Source organism: Phyllobates terribilis, unplaced genomic scaffold (genome assembly GCF_046119375.1).
Source record: "Phyllobates terribilis strain yellow unplaced genomic scaffold, ASM4611937v1 Scaffold_3__8_contigs__length_932513732, whole genome shotgun sequence".
NCBI lineage: Eukaryota > Metazoa > Chordata > Amphibia > Anura > Dendrobatidae > Phyllobates > Phyllobates terribilis.
Window position 1 is genome coordinate 309,690,253 of NW_027362763.1, and position 14,223 is coordinate 309,704,475.

At 40.7% G+C, this 14,223-nt stretch overlaps 1 protein-coding gene across 6 annotated transcripts in view; it reads left to right on the forward strand.

The window, feature by feature from the left end:
- The window catches only part of SOX2 (SRY-box transcription factor 2), a 1,587,917-nt gene that overhangs the window by 475,371 nt on the left and 1,098,323 nt on the right, over window positions 1–14,223 (forward strand). For all 6 annotated transcript variants that reach the window (XR_012318398.1, XR_012318399.1, XR_012318390.1 and 3 more), the window contains exon 3: window positions 819–939. The gene's annotated coding sequence lies outside the window, so the exon portion shown is untranslated. The remainder of the gene's footprint in view (window positions 1–818; window positions 940–14,223) is intronic.

A 14,223-nucleotide genomic window follows, 5' to 3' on the forward strand; every position in this document is an offset into this window, starting at 1 on the left:
AAATCGATGAGGCCCAATGTACCAGTTCAACAGTCATTCCCTCCGGGTCCTCTCGCTAGCAGAATAGCTTCTATTGACAACCATGCAGGTTGCTATTAATATGACAGCCTCCTCTATATCCCACTGTAATTTATAATGAAATACCTAATCTCTATTATTTTGATCCAAGCAGGCGATCCCAAGTCTTTTCATCCAGTTCCCAATGGCAGTTACATGAGAGATGGCAAACCAATAATTTTTGTCAAGTTTTATAAGCCAACAGAAATGCTTCTCCACAGCTCCAGTTTGAAAAGGCACAGATAAAGCTCATTCAGTGTGATGAATGAAAAAGCCATCTGGGGTTTTTCTTTTTGACTTCCTCTCCTTTTTTTTCCATCCTTGTAATCAAATTTGAGAAAAATCAAATGGGGCTTTCTATGAAAGTACCTTTTGTTGATCTGAACGAGCTGGTAATTTACAAAATACCCTTCTTTTGTGAGCTGGGCTAAAGATAAAAGAATTGGTAGCTTTTAAAGCTGGGCCTTGGTGGGACTCTTACACGCGATGAAAGCAGCTTGTGTGTAGAGACAGAAACACATTTGAAAGCCAGGCCTTGCTCAGGGTGTTCGGGATGAACTACCTCATGTGCTCGTAAGAAGAATGATGGAATATAGAGAGTTGCCAAAATCTATGGATATGCTACAATTCACGTATCATACTGACAACCTGAACTTTTTCTTGTCTCACTTGGATTTTATACCTCCGCTGCTGAAAGTTTACTGTAGCTTGTCATCATTCACAGTTTTTATTTTCTCATAGCCATTTTTATTCATTTTTAGCCTCCAATAACAAGGGACGAAAACATTGTGACACAAATTTTCCGCCTGCGCCATTTCCACCAATCGATTGCCGTGATTGGAAGATGGATTACTGTGGACACCTTTTGATACCCCCCTCTCTGTAAGTTTTCAGCATGCTTGATCCTTGCTAGTAAAGGGCTGTGATTCATTTAGCTAAACGTATGCCTTCTGCTGCAAATCAGCATTTAACCTGTGCGGTAACAGAACGCACAGTAAAGCACACTAAGAAAGATGTGAAGGCAGATTATGGAGGCAGAAGGGGTTAATGATGTGTCATCCGGGGGCCTGTAGTTACACTGGGATGTGTTTATGGGGAACACTGCGGGTATCCTGCAGCACGATTGCCAGAAAGACGTCTTTGCAGAATTTAAATGATAACTTTGAGCTAAGCCTTCGTCAGAATAAAATCTGTAATTCATGGAATTATTCGCAATTAATCACAATATCGCGCGATAAAGAACAAATACTTAAATCTCATCTCGTCTTTTTATTTTGCTTTACACTATGATTAAAAAACTAGAAAAGCACTATGGACAATATTTCTAGGAGCGTGAATTATATTTTAATTATTATAGCCTATTTTACATTTCTATAAAATATATATTTAGCTGATTTATTGTTCATTTATACCATTTATGGTTTGTTTTTATGTCCTGTTTTTTTCACATTTTTGGCATTTTGTTATTTTTTAATTTCTTTACATTTTGACAATATTATTAAAACATGAAAGAAAAATAAAATGAAATGTAAATTGGATAGAAATATATTTGTTCTTGATGAGGGGGAATATATCAGAAAAAAAAACCCCATAAAGATGCTAGGAAATTGAGCAGAAAATACGGAGATCAGGCAGATACTGCTAAATAGGATTTATTTTCATTTGAGAGCCATTTGCTGCCTCCTAATGACAGCAGTCTCAAACAACACTTATGGCAGGGTGCCAGACACATCTGCTTTATTTAACAGATTAATCCTAGTGTTGATCATTTAATTCTGAGGGCTTTGGTCACACCAGGTACAGCGTGCATTTTTAGCCTTGATATTTTCATGGGTGATTTAGTTGCCAAACTGGAAACAGTACAAATTACATTCTAAACGGTTCAATTATATGCATTATTTATTTTGCATTGTGTTTTTTATATATTTATACTTTTTTTTTTTTTAGATCTAAAATAGATGAAATATATGATTTTCCGACCCCTTGATACTGTTAATAAACAAGATAATCTATTTAATCCAATATAATAATTGCTACATTAATTTTCCCTTTATCATTTGATATATGTGCTTATTACTCATTGTGTAATTATTTCATTGTTTTTATACATGATGATATACAAGTCTATAGCAGATGATATATAGCCACGGCAGCTCTATACATTAGATGTAACTAATCCAAATGTTCAGAAACATAGTAATTAAGAAAATACATTAAGAATGTAAAATAAAAGTCAAATTCACTGATTTACTGATTTAAATAAATCAATCTTTTTGAATTTGTATTGATATTTTATTAGTTTTCAAAGTATAATATTTTTCCAATCCATACAATAAAATAGGAAAAATCTTTCCCTGCTTTATATATTTTTAAATTAACAGGGTCACATGGTATCCCTTATTAATTATAGCAAAATAATGGATATCAGAATCATGAGCTGGCAAATCTCTGTACGGACCATTTATAGTTTTATAGCAGCATATATAATAAAATCAGATCATGCCAAGTATGTGTAACGTGCACAAATCAACATGGTGTCAAATCACATTTCACAGATGACAAGATCAATTACCAAAATAATGGAAATACAAGTGTTAAAAGCAATTGTCCTAACGTTGGTTTATCAGCAAGTAGCGTCACATATTAAACATTCAATAATTACTCCATATGCCCAATCAGTATATTCTATAAGAGGTAATGATTCAATGAGATATACATATTATATGATTGATATCTTTTGAGTTCTGGTAGAAAATTGGTACAAAGTCTCTTGCTTGTATTTTTAAATGAGGATTCTTGGTCCTCAGGTGTTGATGACAATGGAATATCTGTATTACAATCTCCCCTGTTCACAATTTGCTATTGTATGCCAGTATCACTGGAGGTATGTTTGATCTATTTAAATGGGCAAGAAGAAGAAGCCTGTGGGCAGCCAGGTGAATCCAAACTATTATAAGCCCCTTAACACTGGGTTCATATTGGTCATTTTGACACTTTTTACATTTTGGGGATTTTTTATTTTATTTTAGATATCTCAAACCAAAGTGGCCAAATGTTATATGTCAGTAAATGTAAAATTATGAAATCCCATATACATGATATGTTTTGAGACTTTTTTTTGTCATCTGACACAGTTTTTAAGTATTTCTAAATTGCATTTACTAGAGGTATACAATTTTATTGGGGCTTTTGGGATGATTTTTCCACTGTGACACCAGTGAGAAAGAACTTCAATGTAAAAACGTTCTTTGGTAATTAATTTTTTGCCTGTGTTGCATGTTAAATGTATACATCAAGAAAATCCTCAGAAGCACATATGGACTTGTGCAGCTAAACATATGCTAAAAGGGTGTCCTTCCAAAAAGCATTGGACTAGTACACATCTAGATCTGGATCTCAAAGTGTAGAAGACAATGATTTTCAATACAACAGTAATAAAACAAGTGATGTAAAATCACAGTCACATGGACCTGTGTAAGAAAACTGTTACATATCGCCGGGTCGTTTCCAAACAGTCCTGCTGAAGATACTAGCCGGATGAGGTGTGGCTTTACATGGGGCAATAGCTAAAAATTGCAGCATATAATAATTTCAATTTAACAACTATCTCTCCAGCTCCACCATTTATAGACTCAATCTAATTGTTTTTTTTTACGTAGTTAGTATTGCACGCAGTATAGATTTTTTTCTAAATATTTTCTTTCTAAATTGGAGTATAATAGTTTGCCATTAGTAACTGACTCCTAAATTATGCTCTAGTATGCGTATTTTATATACTATGTTCTAGGTCATGTTAGGTGCACGGAAAACAAACTGGAGAGACAAGGTTTCAAGTATCACCCATTGGAGTAATAAATGTTCTAGTTGATGTCCGTGTACAGAAGAACTGTGCAGCACTTTCGGGAGTAGTACATGGACTTCTTATTAGTAGTCACCAATGATGTGTTCATTGTGCATCTGCATGCTTCTGGATATAGCAGATATTCAGCCTGCACAAATATATGCATGCATTACCTTTAGATGGAAAATTAATTTTTTATATAGTAGGCAAAATGATAATTTATTAGAAAACATTTTTTTGCATTGACTTAGATTACTAGATTAAAAAAAAAATAAAACAAAAGAAAACAGGAAATTCATATTTTTTCCAGCAGATGTCACCATAGGCAAGAGGAAACATATTATTATTCTGTGGTCTTCCCAGCCAAGTGTTTTTCTTTCTCTTTTCCCTTGTGACATTGGCAAACCCTATAATAGCTGTAGGCATCTAACACTGATTGCCCTGTACTGTGTGTTCAATGCCAGCTTATCCATTTTGTAGGTAATTGTTATTAATTTCATTTGCAGCATCATTTACACATTTGTATAAATGTGCTGCTGAGGGCTTGCGAGCATCATTTGGAAAAATGACAATTTTTGCCTGGACACTCAAGACATCATCCCTAAGGGGAATTACAGTTAGATGTCTCCACTTGGGTTTATGCACCATCTTGTATTTGTTTAGTAGTACACAATTATTATTTATTATTATTATGTGTTTATAAAAGCAAAGATTATTTTGGATAAATACTACCGGAACGCACAATTTTCTCTGGATTATTATAACGTAATTTTTACATAATTATTGAATAGATTTGACAACATGCACAGAAAGCATACATTTCAGAAATTAATGTTTTATTTCACTTTGATCATTTGTTTTCTGAGTTATATTTTGAGGTATTGTAGCAGATTGATATCAAAATGAGTATCATTAAAATTGTTTAGAACGATTAAGAGGTTGCACCCATTTTTTTAAGTATAATCTGTAAAATCCATGAAGAGATATTCCATGAACTACGTTACTGTTATCAAAATTGTATTACTGCATTGCAAATATATTCTCCCCTATTATTACTTAAGAATACAATGACATCTCTCCAAAAGACCACCTCTTACCAAGACCACATCTTTTCCTAGATCAGAATTCCTATGACAAATGTTCAATTCCATCATATATTGCATTGATGGTCATGCTCAGTGTTAGAATGGATATCCAGACAATAATGTAGAAAAGATCACAGCATTCCTTAGCTGAAGTGAAGAAAATTGTAATGTGTATCAGCACGTTATGGTCAAGAGTACCACACTATACAATACCCCTGATTGGCAGCTTTCTGCCTATGCACAGTGTACACAGTAAGCAGCGAATCGGTGGTGTGGGTAGGGTTATACAGAGCTCACCATTCAGAGAATTGAAGGGACAGTTTTAAATCAAAACTGCAGCGCCCAGTAAAGTACAGTTATGCGCAAAAGTTGACATACCCAGGCAGAATTTTTGTTTTCTTGGCCTTGTTTCAGAGAATATAAATGATAACAAAAAAATTTTTCTCCACTCGTGGTTATTGGTTGGGTGAAGAAATTTATTGTCAAACTACTGTGTTTTCTCTTTTTAAATCTTAATGACAACCAAAAACATCCAAATGACCCTGAGTTCACATACCCTGGTGATTTTGGCCTGATAACATGCACAGCATTTGACACAAATGGGTTTGAATGGCTACTAAAGGTAACATCCTCACCTGTGACCTGTTTGCTTGTAATCAGTAGGTGTGCATAAAAGCTGAGTGAGTTTCTGGGATCCAGACAGACTCTTGCATCTTTCATCCACCCACTGACGTTTCTGGATTGTGAGTCATGGAGAAAGCAAAAGAATTGTCAACGGATCCACAGAAAAAAGGTAGTTTGAACTGTATAATACAGATAAGGGATACAAAAAGATATCCAAGGAATTAATAATGCCAGTCAGCAGCGTCCAAACTGTGATTAACAAATGGAAAATCAGGGGCTTTGAAAAACCAAACCACGGTCAGGTAGAGAAACAGAAATTTCGGCCACAACTGCCAGGAAAATTGTTCTGGATGCAAAGAAAAACCCACAAATAACATCAGTTGAAATTCAGGACTCTCTGAAAACTAGCAGTGTGGCTGTTTCAAGATGCACAATAAGGAGGCACTTGAAGAAAAATTGGCTGCATGGTCGAGTCACCAGAAGAAAGCCATTACTGCACAAATGCCACAAAGTATCTCGCCTACAATACACCAAACAGCACAGAGACAAGTCTCAAAGCTACTGGAACAAGGTAATTTGGAGTGATGAGACCAAAATTTAACTTTCTGCCCACAACCATAAACGTTACACTTGGAGAGAGGTCAACAAGGCCTATGATGAAAGGAACATCATTCCTACAGTAAAGCATGGAGGTAGATCGCTCATGTTTTGGGGATGTGTGAGCTACAAAGGCACAGGAAACTTGGTAAAAGTTGAAGGAAAGATGAATGCAGCACGTTATCAGCAAATACTGGAGGCAAATTTGCACTCATCAGCCCGGAAGCTGCGCATGGGACATACTTGGATGTTCGAACATGACACCAATCCAAAACACAAGGCCAAGTTGACCTGTCACTGGCTACAGCAGAACAAAGTGAAGGTTCTGGATTGGCCATCTCAGTCTCCTGACTTCAATATCATTGAGCCACTCTGGGGAGATCTCAAGCGCGCAGTTCATGCTAGACAGCCCAGGAGTTTACAGGAACGGGAGGCTTTTTGCCAAGAAGAATGGGCTGCTTTACCATCAGAGAAAATAAAGAACCTCATCCACAACTACCACAAAAGACTTCAAGCTGTCAATGATGTTAGAGGGGGCAATACATGGTATTAAGAACTGGGGTATGTGAACTTTTGATCAGGGTCATTTGGATGTTTTTGGTTGTCATTAAGATTTAAAAAAAGAAAACGCAGTAGTTTGACAATAAATGGCTTCACCCAACCAATAACCATGAGTGGAGAAAACATTTTTTTGTGTCATTCATATTCTCTGAAACAAGGCCAAGAAAGAAAAAATTCTGTGAGTGACACCGATGGAATTAGGATCTCTGCCCCTATATCATGCTGCTCTCAAATGGGGTAGCAAAAGCCCCTGGTGACAGATTCCCTTTAAAGAGGTTTCACTATGCCTCCATGTTGGGAAAAACATACCCTGACTATTTTCTCTCATATTTATATGTAATGGAACGGAGTAAACTCTGCATGCTGCCATATGAATTTGGAGGCATATGGATGTACAGTTTGGCCTGGAGCTCGATAAGTCTGTATTCAACCGTCTATCTATGTTTTTTGGTCTCACAGCTCTTAAGCTATCCCTGCTCAGGATAAGTCTGTTATTTTGAACACTTCTTGAATTTCCTTTGATAATTGTTCAGTGTTCCTGAATTGCTTTACCTTATCACAGAGAACTGTGCAGCTATACCTTGAGGTCTATTCATTATGCGTTTGCAGTGAATAATCAGAGGCATACATCAATATATAGATATACTTTGACATATTGCAACAGGCTCCTAGATTTTAAAAATGTTTGTGAAGTTTATATTTTTCTATTGGATGACTCTGCATACAATAGATTAGTATGCTACGTTTTTCTGCACATCAAAATAAAAATTACTGATAGAGTTCAAAAAGACACTCTTTTTTGGCATCTGTCAAGTGAATGTGATTCTATGGATGCGTTTAAGTGTTTGCAATAAGCAATATGCAATGTAAATATACTATTACAGTTGCATTGTCTTCTCTATCCTTCACCTATATGGAAGCCATGGCCACCTGTAAGGAGATTAGGAAGGGACCACTGTAATAGGTAGTTGTCGCCAAAGTGAGGCAAGAACTGGAAGAGTGGATGCATTCCATGGTGTCTATGTGCCGCGAGGGAGGGCAAGAAGAAGCTGGACCCAGGAATGACTGTCCTGTGAGTGGAGTAAGCCACTGCTTAGACAAGGTGCAAGTATGTGTATGTGAGTGTCTACGTGCTTGTGGGTGCCTGCATAAGGATTTGCTGAAGAAGGACAGATTGAGAGAGACAAAACTAATGCAGGCTCTACACTGATACTGAGTCAAGAAGCATGGAGTGAAAAAGTGCTATTCCAAGGGCTCTTTTACAATAGGACAGCGCCACTCAGAGGAGCTGGCTTTCACTCCTTATTACACTTCCATGTGACGAATAACAGTAGAAAGGGAGAGGAAATGCGGGACATCATCCAGAGTGATGACGCTTTCACGTGGACACACATGCTTTTTCCAAAAGAAGCTTTGGTGTCTATGCAAAATGCCCTACACTCTACAGTGCGTTGTGAAAGTATTTGGCCCCCTTCAACTTTTCTACCTTTTGCCACATTTCTTGCTTCAAACATAAAGATATAAAATTCAAAGTTTTGGGGGAAGACTCAACAAAAAATGGGACACAATCGTGAAGTGGAACGAAATTTATTGGATATTTAAACTTTTTTAAAAAGTTAAAAACTGAAAAGTGGGGCGTGCAATATTATTCGGCCCCTTTACTTTCAGTGCAGCAAACTCACTCCAGAAGTTCAGTGCGGATCTCTGAATGATCCAATGTTGTCCTAAATGACTGGTAATGATAAATAGAATCCACCTGTGTGTAATCAAGTCTCCGTATAAATGCACCTGCTCTGTGATAGTCTCAGGGTTCTGCTTCAAGTGCAGAGAGCATCATGAAGACCAAGGAACACACCAGGCAGGTCCGAGATACTGTTGTGGCGAAGTTTAACCCCTTTAAAGCCCATGACGTACTAATAAGCGTCTGTGCCCTGGGACTTAAGAGCCTGACCCGTATTAGTACGTCATGGCGATCGCGCGCGCACACAGGCTGTGCAGGCGCGATCGCCGCTGGGTGTCAGCTGATTGTCACAGCTGACACCCAGTACTATGTGCAGGGAGCGGTCCCACACCGCTCCTGGCACATTAACCCACGCAATGCTGCGATCGCAGCATTGCGGTGGCTAAGGGGAGGTGATCGGGATACTCACCTCCTCTTCCGGCCTCCAGGGCTGTTTGCCGCGGCTTCCCGGATGTTACCATGATGACCCGATGTCGTCATGACAACATCCGGGTCACCAGACAGCAGTAAGATCGTTTGGTCATGCGCAGTACATGACCAAACGATCTTCTCACTGTGCAGCGCTGACTGCCTGCATGGCACAGGGATGGTGCTCCATCCCTATGCTATGCAGGCGATCAGAATAAAAAAAAGTGAAAGTCCCATAGTGGGACAAAGTATACAAATTAAAAAACTGTCAGAAAGTGAAAAAAAAAAAAAAAAAATTGTAAAAATATTAAAAAATAAATAAAAAAAATAATCCACCAAAAATAAAAATATAATGTACCCATCAATAAATATTATTATGAAAAAAAAAACAAAAACAATAAAATTACACATATTTGGTATCGCCGCATCCAGAATGACCTGACCTATAAAACTATCCCACTAGTTAACCCCTTCAGTGAACACGGTAAAAAAAAAAAAAAAAAACGAAGCAAAAAACAATGCTTTGTCATCATACTGCCAAACAAAAAATGGAATAACACGCGATCAAAAAGATGGATGTAAATAAATATGGTACCGCTGAAAACATCATCTCGTCCCGCAAAAAACGAGCCGCCATACAGCTCCATGAGCCGAAAAATAAAAAAGTTATAGCTCTCAGAATAAAGCGATGCAAAAAAATTATTTTTTCTATAAAATAGCTTTTGTTGTGTAAAAGCGCCAAAACATAGAAAAACGATATAAATGTGGTGCCACTGTAAACATACTGACCCAAAGAATAAAGCTGCCTTATCAGTTTTACCACACAAGGAGCAGAAAAAAAAAAAAAGAAGCAATTCCTGAATTGTTGTTTTTTGTTTATTCTGCCTCCCAAAAATCAGAATAGAAAGCGATCAAAAAATGTCACGTGCCCGAAAATGGTACCAATAAAAACGTCAACTTGTCCCGCAAAAAACAAGCCATCACATGACTCTGTCGGCCAAAATATGGAAAAATTATAGCTCTCAAAATATGGCGATGCAAAAACTAGATTTTACAAAATACAGTATGTGTCTTTTAGTGTGTGACAGCTGTCAATCATAAAAACCCGATATGATTCTGGTATCGCTGTAATCGCACTGACCCGAAGAATAAAGTAGTCTTATCACTTATACCGCACTAGGAACGGCGTAAAAAATAAACGCTAGGGCTGGGGTTAGGGTTGGTGTTAGGGTTAGGGTTGGAGTTAGAGTTTTTTTTTTTCAAAAGTAAAAAAATAAATAAAAAAAAATGACGATATGGCGACTAGTGTTGAGAGCAAGTGCTCACTACTTGAGTTTGCATCGGGTGCTCGGGCATGCACTGAGTATCGCGGGTGCTCAAGTGACATGCTCGAGTCTCTGCCCCATATGCCTTGCGGCCAAAAAAATCTCGCGGGGATTGCCTGCCATGCATGAGCGTTTCCCGCCTGGTTTTTTTGGGTGTCTAATAACCGTGAAGCTTGCGGGCAGGTACTCGAGCATGTCACTCGAGCACCCGTGATACATGGTGCATACCTGAGTACCCGATGCAAACTCAAGTAGCGAGCACTTGCGCTCAAGACTAATGACAACTTATTCAATATGATGACCTAATATTATCAAATTCTGTATCGTACCTCTGGGTTCAAAATGTTCACTATACCCCTTGATAAAATCCTTGAGGGGTGTAGTTTCCAAAATGGGGTCACTTGTGGGGGGTTTCCACTATTTAGGCACATCTGGGGCTCTCCAAATGCGACATGGCGTCCGCTCTCGATTCCAGCCGATTTTGCGTTCAAAAAGTCACACAGTGCTCCTTCCCTTCTGAACTCTGCCGTGCGCCAAAACACTGTATTTTCCCCACATATGGGGTATTGGTGTACTCAGGAGAAATTGCACAAAAGTTTTTGTGGTCCATTTTCTCCTCTTACCCTTGTGAAAATAAAAAAATTGGGTCTAACATCATTTTTGTGGAAAAAGTTTGATTTTTTTATTTTCACAGTTCCATGTTATGAACTTCTGTAAAGGACTTGGGGGTTCAATGTGCTCACCACACATCTAGATAAGTTCCCTGAGGGGTCTAGTTTCCAAAATGGTGTCATTTGTGGGGGGTTCCACTTTTTAGGTACATCAGGGGCACATCCACTAATTATTCAAGCAAATTTTACAATCAAAAAGTCAAATGGCGCTCCTTCCCTTCCAAACCCTGCCGCACGCCCAAACAGTGGTTTTCCCCCACATATGGGGTATCTGCTTATTCAGGAGAAATTGCACAACAAACTGCATGGTGCAATTTCTCCTATTACCCTTATAAAAATGCAAAAGTGGGGGCTGAAAAACATTTTTGTGGGAAAAATGTGAACATTTTATTTTTACGGCTCAATGTTATAAACTTCTGTGAAGCACCTGGGGGTTCAAGGTGTTCACCACACATCTAGATAAGTTCCCTGAGGGGTCTAGTTTCCAAAATTGTGTCACTTGTGGGTGGTTTCCACTGTTTAGGTACATCAGGGGCTCTCCAAACGCAACATGGCGTCCGCTAATTATTCAAGCAAACTTTACAATCAAAAAGTCAATTAGCGCTCCTTCCCTTCCGAACCCTGCCGTGCGCCCAAACAGTGGTTTTCCCTCACATATGGGGTATCTGCTTACTCAGGAGAAATTGTGCAACAAACTGCATGGTGAAATTTCTCCTATTATCCTTATGAAAATGCAAAAGTGGGGGCTGAAAAACATTTTTGTGGGAAAAATTTGAAAATGTTATTTTTACGGCTCAATGTTATAAACTTCTGTGAAGCACCTGGGGTTCAAGGTGCTCACTAGTGTTGAGCCACCCCCGTAGTGTTCGAGTTCGGTTCGGTTCGTCGAACACCCGTGTGTTCGCCGAACTGTTCGTCGAACTGTTCGTCGAACACCTTCGAACACCGTTAAAACCAATGGCAGGCAAACAAAAACACATAGAAACACATAGAAAACACCTTCAAAGGTGTCCAAAAGCTGACAAACTGCTCAGAAGACACAACTAACACATGGAAAAGTGACAAGTACATATAGTCATGCGAAAAGAAAAGAGGTGGAGGAGTAAAAGGAGGGGGAGACACAGATATAGGCATGTCATGCCCTTCTAAAATCCAAAAAGTGAGAAGCCGACACGTTCAGTCCGCTCCTGCCCGTGCCACCTCCGTGTCGCCGGGTTTGTGCCAGAGCCGCGGTGAACCCTGACGGCCAGCCCCCCTCTCCCAATACTGGTGCCTGTCCGCTGGTGGGTCGAGCGAGCCCCCCTGTGGTGGAGGCAGCTCTAAGCTTTTTAATTTAAATTGTCTCTCTAATTTGAATAAATACACTTTAAATCCATTTACAAGGATCTATTGGAGGGCAAGTCTCATGCCAGCAGCCGCGTAATTCCAGCTCCAGTAGCGTCCACTAAAGCTGCTGCAGTTAAAAAGCTTTTATAAGGATCGAGCTCGGCTGTCCACCGCAAGGCATCCTACTGCCAGTCCGAGCCCCTATGCCTTGGGGTGCCTCCTGATGCTCTTCACTGAGTATCCCGTGGTCCCGAAGCATTTCCTTTGAAAAAATGAAGTGTCCAAACTACAGGTGGTGTAGCTTGCTTAACAGCCGGGATAATCCGCTGACTAGCAGACCCTGCTACTAGGCACAAAGTATTTCCTGGGCTAGATGCAGTTAAAAATTTGTAATTAGATACTCTCGTTGGATGCTGAGAAAGCATTCCATAGAGTCTCCTGGCACGCCATATATGATTCTCTTAAAAAGCTTGGGGTAGGGGTCTAGGGGACCCTTTTATAGCCAAAATCACGGCCCTGTATCGCAATACGTCACCTAGTCTGAAGATAAATGGAACTGTAGCACCCTGAGGGCTCGGTTGCTACAGAGGTATTGCACCTCACCCAGAGGTGTGATATCTCACTCTCAGGTAAGGATGTAGTGTGGATCAGGACCCGACACCTGCATGCATTACACCACATTGCCGTGGGGCAGGGCGACCAATATGCCCCTGAGATGGGCACGACAGTCCCTGTCCCTGGCTGGAGTGGGGGGAGGGAACACTGAGGAAGGGGAACCCTGTAGTGCAGGAGCAGGGAGGAAGCAGTTCCTGGGTGCATTGAGAAGGGAGTATAAAAGGTGGGCACCATCTTAGTTCAGTGCAGAGAAATCTGAGCAGAAGTGGCAGGGAGCAGGGGCTCTGCATGAGCTCTGCTCCGGAGGCGGGCCTAGTAACAGAGGCCCAGGCCTGGAAGAGGGAGAAGGAAGGAAGAGGAGCGGAGAAGGCTCCAGGAATGAGGAACGAAGGGATCTCAGGGGTGCGGACGGGCGAGTCGCCACCGCACGCCCGAATCCACCTACGTGGAGGGGTCAGGCCAAAGGGGGAGACCGGTCCCCGAAACTAGTGGAGGCAGGAAACGAACCTCAGCTAGAAACAGGAGGCTGTGACATTTTATGTGGCGCAGCCCCTCGCTACACCCGCTAGGAAGGCACCACATAGGGTCAGGGAAACTGGCGCCAAGTTTACCAAGAGGAGGCCCGAGGCAGCCTGACAGAAGGGTTGGTAAGAAAGGCCAGACAAAGGACACACAAAGGGGGTCCTGTGAAGCACTCCAAAGTTATCTGGGAGTTGTCTGAGCCCCTCACCTGGTGAGCACAGTACGACGTGGGCAGCCGTTACCTGCAGACGTGGTCTGGATAATAAGAACTGTGAGTAAAGGCCCTGGACTGCATCACTGACTCCGTGTCATTACTGCTGCTGCCCTGCACCATCACCCCCATCCTTCGCATACACTGCCCTGAGGCTATACTCCTCCCGTGGGGAGTTATGCTACGCTCTGCTGCACCCACAACACCAGCCTCAGCGGTCTGCCCTGGAGCGGCGGTTCACTCTGACCGCAATCCACGGGTGGCGTAGTCGGACATTTAAACATCAAAACCACATAAATAGTTCCGCCACTGGTTAGACCGCCCTGAGCCACGGAACCGGGTTGCCGCCATGGAGACTACAACCACCAGCATCCACCAAAAAGGGTCCGGCTCCGGGTGTCCCAAGGCCCAGGGGGCGCGTCAGAACATTTTCATCACCTTTCACAATCACCAATGGGACAAGGCAGGGATGTTCTCTGTCCCCTCTCTTATACATCCTAGTGACGGAGCACCTGCTCTCATCAATTCGCCATAACCCCAATATTAGGTGGATTGAGGTGGGAGGCACCGAGTACAAGTGCTCTCTATTTGCTGATGATGTCCTAGTATATATCACTCAATCACATATATCCATCCATG